Genomic DNA, 6,000 nt, shown 5'->3' with positions numbered 1-6,000 from the left:
CCCCTTTCCCTGCCCCTCCCACTGTGTGCTCTCTCTGTCTCTTTCTCTGTCTCTGTCTCTTGCAAATAAATAAATAAATAAATATTAAAAAAAAAAAACAGTAAAAAGCAAAACGTAGAACTGAGGAACAGGGACTTGGCCAGTTTGACTGCATCCCCAGAAAGAGGGGGGATCATGCAGGACAGTGGTAGGAGATGGGGGCTGGAAAAGGAGTGTGGAGCCATGAGGGAGAAGACTTGGGGTTGAGCTAAGGAGTTTGGTTTTTGTGGTGTGGCCATTGGGATGAGTTGTGCCAAGAAGTGGTGGAGACAAATGAAATCCAAGGTGGAGATTCCTGTTTTCAATGTTCTTGGGCTGTGTGTAGAGCATATGTTAAATCACAATGTATGCCGCCAGGATGAGAATGTTCTAGATTCAGGAGGCCAAAGCCCTCCTCTAAGAGGGGGGGAGATAGAGAATACCGTAGACTGGGGTTGGCTGGGAAGATGTCGAGAAGAGCAGGTTTTGCAGGGTAGAGGGAGCAGTTATAAGTAGTAAGTTATAAGTAGTGATTATTAAAACAGTACTAAGTCCTATCTTGGCAATCAAGATATATGAATAAAAATACATTGGCCTCTAATTTACTTCCCGTTCCCTTTCTTCCCATTTAAAATAGTAATTGATGCTATTTGATGCTTTTTCCCCCCTTAAACAGATGTTCTTTATTTTTTAGCCATTGTGGGATTGCAGAATGTGTGTGTGCTTGGGGGGGCAGCAGCTGACAATAACATCTTTTTTTTTATTTTTTGGCTGTAGGTTGGAGTTAGAACGAGGATTTAAAAACGGGGAAGCAGCGGTTTGTGGCCCTGGGTCCTGACATCTCACACCACCTCAGGCAGCAATTGTCCTGATGAGCCCAACCTACAACCTGTGACAAGTCAGTGGTGTCTTTATATTATATAAGTTAGACCTGCTTGTGGTGAAGAACAAAAAAGTTTCCTCTCCTCCAATTTCTTTCTTTGAGGAAGCCATTGTTAACAGTTTAGTGTTTATCTCTTCTCTTCTTTTCTTTGCAGAGGGTAATACTGATGACAACTAACTACAGTTGGGGGCTTTCTATGTGCCACCCACTATTCTAAGTGCTTTATGTGTCTGAACTCATTAAAGCATTTAGTCCACACATTAGTCCTAAGAGACAGGTGTTATTACTCTCTCCATTAGACAGAGGAGGACACTGAGGCACTGAGAAGTCAAATACTTTCTTTGGTGTCACGTAGGTAGTAGGAGATGAAGCCAGACTGATATGCGGTTAGTCTAAATTTGCAGCTGTGCTCTTAGTGATGCCCCATGCTGCCTCCATGTATGTGTTTACTATCTAGCACACACAATTATAAATTTAGTTCTTAAGGAATTAAAATCATGTTTACATTTACTAAAAAAAATATGATTTTTTTAGTAAACAGTAAAAATGTGGATATTTTACTATATTAGTACATATACATCCACATGCTTTTAAAAATCTGTATAGAATTATACCATCATTTATTTAATGATTCTCCTATTTGTGGCCATTTGCACTCTTTACAGATTTTTGTTATTATAAACAATATTGCCAGGACCCTCCTAACAATAGCAGCACCAAAAGCTATCAGTAATTCTAAATAGCATGCTCACTGTGGGCAGGGTCTTAGTCTAAGCTCTTTCCATGTATGAACTCATTTAGATATGCATCTTTGTGTAAGTGACCAAGTATTTCTATGGGTTAGATGACTGGAAGTGGGATACTAGGTTAGAGGCCAAGGACATTTAAAACTTTGATTGCAACTGCCCACTGTTCCTCCAAAAAAGTGGTATTTATTGACTATCAGCTTTCAACTCAAGACCCTTAGGCATTTTTTGGAATACACAGACACATAAGAGAGGGGCCTCCCAGGGGTCTCCCCTGGGGTGAAGAGACAAGTCACCAGGTGATTGAAGCAGTCTTTCCCCGGGCAAGGCTGTGGCATAGCTTGAAACATTACAGGTGTGCAGAGAAGGTAGGTCTGTGAGGGGCCAAACGTTTGGAAGAGGCTTCCAAAAGAAGGTGGGCTGTATGAGGCCTGGAGGATGGGATGGGGTGGCAGAGCAGTCCTACAGCTTCTCTCTCCAGAACAAGAAGAGAAGAACAAGGTGGAGGAGGGGTTGGTATAGTTTAAGGATGAGCCATTGAGTCAGTGGGATTGTGGTCTGACTGAAGTAGAAGGTGTGTGTTGGGAAGTAACAAGCCAGCCTACTAACAGGAGAAGAACAGGGTAAAAATGGAAGCCCACCTGTCTTATATCTAAATTTTTTTAAGTTACACACAAAGCTAATATGCTGCTACAAATATGTCCTATACCTCCACCTTGACATAGGAATCTTCATAACCATCTGAAATAGGTTTGAATTTAGAACTTCAGTCATGGAACATGGCACTGGAAGGTGGTGAATTCTGTTTCTAGATCAACGAAATTCAGCCAGGCAACCAAGCTTGTGATAACCTGGTATATTTGAGGCAGTTCTTTAATTAGTTCTTCACCTCTGCCAGTGTTGAAGCAGGCTGGTAGTGGGCTGTTTGCAGGAGCAGGATGTCACAGCCCAGAAATATGAGACGGTACCCCGGACACAGAGAGGTTGGAACTCCCAGTCTCTGACTTGAAGCTGAGATGTGGGCATGGAAACATTCCTATTCGACCTCCGTCCTTGCCCCACCCCCAGCCAACAAAGAGAGAAGTGCAGGTGTCTGCCTGTGACTTCCTGTTCTGCTGTGGAAATGGGCTCCTGTGTTTTTGTTTCACAAACACAGTTTAAGGTCTGATTTCAGTGCTGCAATAGGGAAGCAAGGGCGATGGTAGGAAACCCAGAGCTTGGATGCAAATGATGGAGCCATTTTTAATTTGTTCAGTGTAATCAGGTAGGGGAAATTCTATGTTTAAATATAACCAACCACTTTGAACCACAAATGGAAGTAGCTATGTAAGAAATGCTTGCTGACGCATTGCCAGAGTGTAACACTTGTACCTCTCAAGATAAGGACATTGAGAAGTTTCTCACGGTGATGCTAACACATCTGCATCACACCATGCGTGCAATTTCACGTCATAAATAATGGATTTACAGGCTTACCTACTACTCAGGAATATTACATGTGTGGAATGTAGCTGCGTTAGTGTCACTGTGAGACCCTTACCTTTCGTCAGGAGGCTTTCTCTGCCACAGCCTGGGGCCAGGCTGGGCCAGGCTGGAGAGAACCGCTGCCGCCTGGCCTTGCAACTTTGCCTAATGAGCACAAACACTGTTTTGGACTCAAGGATCTTGAGCTCCACAAGCCACAAATCACAGGGAAAGGGAAATCAAGCATTAAGGTTGTCCCCAGATTATTATTGACCGGAACGGTTTGGAAATGGTAGGGTCTTTCTAAATGTCTCCAGGGCTCTCTGTGAGGTCCAGTGATGCAGTGGTGTTTGCTTTTACTGCTGTAATTTCTCCATTTCAGGTTTTACTTGCTCTGATCCTTCTCAGAATGGGTGTGAGAGTTGCTCTCACCTGGCTTTTTCCTAGAGCTGGCGGAAGTCCTGGGAGAGAGTTTGAAGCTGGGTAATGCATGCAGACTAGGGCATGGCTTTTACTCAAGTCCGTGTGGGCCCTAGGATAAATCACACCTGTCCTAATTTATCCATCGAGGAGGACTTGGGTGAAGAGAGCCTTCAGGGGTAGCAGAGGAGAGAAGATGCAAGGACAGTCGCGTGCATGTTTTGTGATGACTGGAGGGAGGGGGATGGTGGGACTCACAGGTTCTGCTGCCCTGGGTCTGGTCCCTAAGGCCATGTAGAGCCCACCAAAATGGGTTTTAAGGCTGATTCCAGGACCTCAAACCTTGGAGACTACTTGCCTATGCTGTTCTATCCCTGTGGGACCAGCTGGGGTGCTGGGATGTGGCACATGGGTTGATTTTACTTTCCTTCAATGGGAGGAACTGGAATGGGTTAACCAGCAAATTGCTATTGTGCACCTTTTGTGTGTTCTGTGGGGGTATGGGCTGTGGAGGACACTAAAGAAATAGAGCACCAGCTTCTTCTTGAAGACTCCCAGTCATTGTTCATATGATTGTGGGTATACACACATTCTAAGGAGTGGTCCAGGACACATCATAGAGACCTTGGGCGGGGGATGGGGGGTGCGGTTAGTCAGGGAAGGCTCCATGGAAGAGCCTGGACTGCTTTTCAAAGAAAGAGGATTTTAGACAGGCAGAGGGGAAATGAGGAAAACTCAAAAGATGGAGAAAATTCCATAAGACCTATGATCACTAGCCCTATAAGAAGCAAGGCTCCTAGCGATAGCTTTTTCAGTCTGAATTCAGGCCCCAATTTTAGCCTAGAGGCAGGTCAGCTAAAGACAAACCTATTACCTTGTTCTCCTCCCTGGCTGACCTGTTTGCAACTGTCATGATAAATTTTAACCAAATTATAGTCCCAGAGGCAGGCAGGCAGCCAGCCAGCCTTTGTCACTGGTGTAGAGAACCAAATCAACCGACCAGAGTTCCTGCCAGATCAGGAAACCATGAGAAGTGTCTGCCTGGCTGCATGCTATGAAGCACTTTCCCACCCTGTTGCTAGAGAGGACAGCTTTGTGATGGCACCTGCCTCATTGTGGATGTGTGGATGAGGCCCCCGGAAGGCAGGAGAGAGTTCTGGCTGGCTTTTCTGACACTTGTTGGGTGGTTTGTCATTAAAGATCGTACCCCTCAGGCAGCTGTGTGCCCTGCGTGAGTGACTTCCTCTCTCTAGACTCAGTTTCTGAATCTGTATACTGAGGTGGGGGGGCCAGATGGCCTTGGAGGTTCCTTCCAGGTCAGCTCTTTCCTGTCCTTAAAGACAGATGAAGGCAGGTGGGGAGGGCAGTGGAGCAGAGAGGAATTGAGAGGAATTCCCCAGCAGAGGCTCTTGGGAACCACACAGTTCCCCATTCTGGTGCCACCTGCTCAGAGGGTGTGGGTGCTTGTCTTGAAGGCTGCATGGATGGGAGACCTTGTCTCCCCTGGCATGCCTTTACGCTCCTTGGGGTTCCTATGTGGACTAATATGGAGCCCTTAGTCACACCTGTCTGGATTTACCAGGAAAAACTCAAGGTTTGTCTTGTGTGGACAGTTGTCTAGGGTGCCGGGGAGGGAACTCTTGCCCTGAGTTGTCCTCACTCTGTCTTGTGACTTCAGCAAGGGCTGCGTCATCATGGCCAGGATCAGCAGGGAGCAGACACGCATCCAAGGAAGTGCCCCTGGTGCCTCCCATGGACTCTTGGTGCAAACACATCCTCATGTCCATAGCACAGGATGTCCGCGGAGCTGAGGCTGGAAGACCCTGACTGAGGGCTGTGCCGATGCTAGGAGGAAGGTCCTTTGAAGAAAGAGGACTGGAGAGGGCAGATGACTTGACCAGAGTTGCACAGCTACTTGGAGACACAGCTGCAACTAACCCCAGGTCTCCCGACTCTCAGTCTATCATGCTTTCTCTTCCACCAAATTGAAAGGTGGCAAGAGGCTCGGTGTACCACAGATTGAAACTTGGACTGACCTCTGGGAATCAGATCATTCTCTGAAAATGTGTCAGAGGAAGTGAGAGTGCATGGCCTCTCTTCACACTTTGGAGCCTTAAGTGGGGCACGTGCTCTCAGCTCTGGGCAGGGCAGAGAAAGTTGTGGAAGGGCAGCCGACCAAAAAGTACTTCTTAAATCATTTGTGTGTGCCCAGCCTTGAGCTGTGTGTAGTAGGGCATGAAGGAGGTTTGAGGTTCACATTTCACACAGCAATTTCATTGCAGCTGGCAAAGCAAATTTAACCCCAAATTAATTGTAAAAGCAACTGACTGCGAGTTCCTGTCTGCATGATGAAATAGAAGAACATACATTTATGTTTGCATAAAAGAAAATCTGAAAGGATACAAAAACCTAATAAAAGTGGTTAATTGAGCAGTCAGTCACCTGATCAGAGTAGGGGGTGAGATGTTG

The sequence above is a fragment of the Martes martes genome (genome assembly GCF_963455335.1).
Source record: "Martes martes genome assembly, chromosome: 9".
Classification (NCBI taxonomy): Eukaryota; Metazoa; Chordata; class Mammalia; order Carnivora; family Mustelidae; genus Martes; species Martes martes.
The sequence above is the reverse complement of the archived record's forward strand: the minus strand, read 5'-3'. Positions refer to the sequence as shown.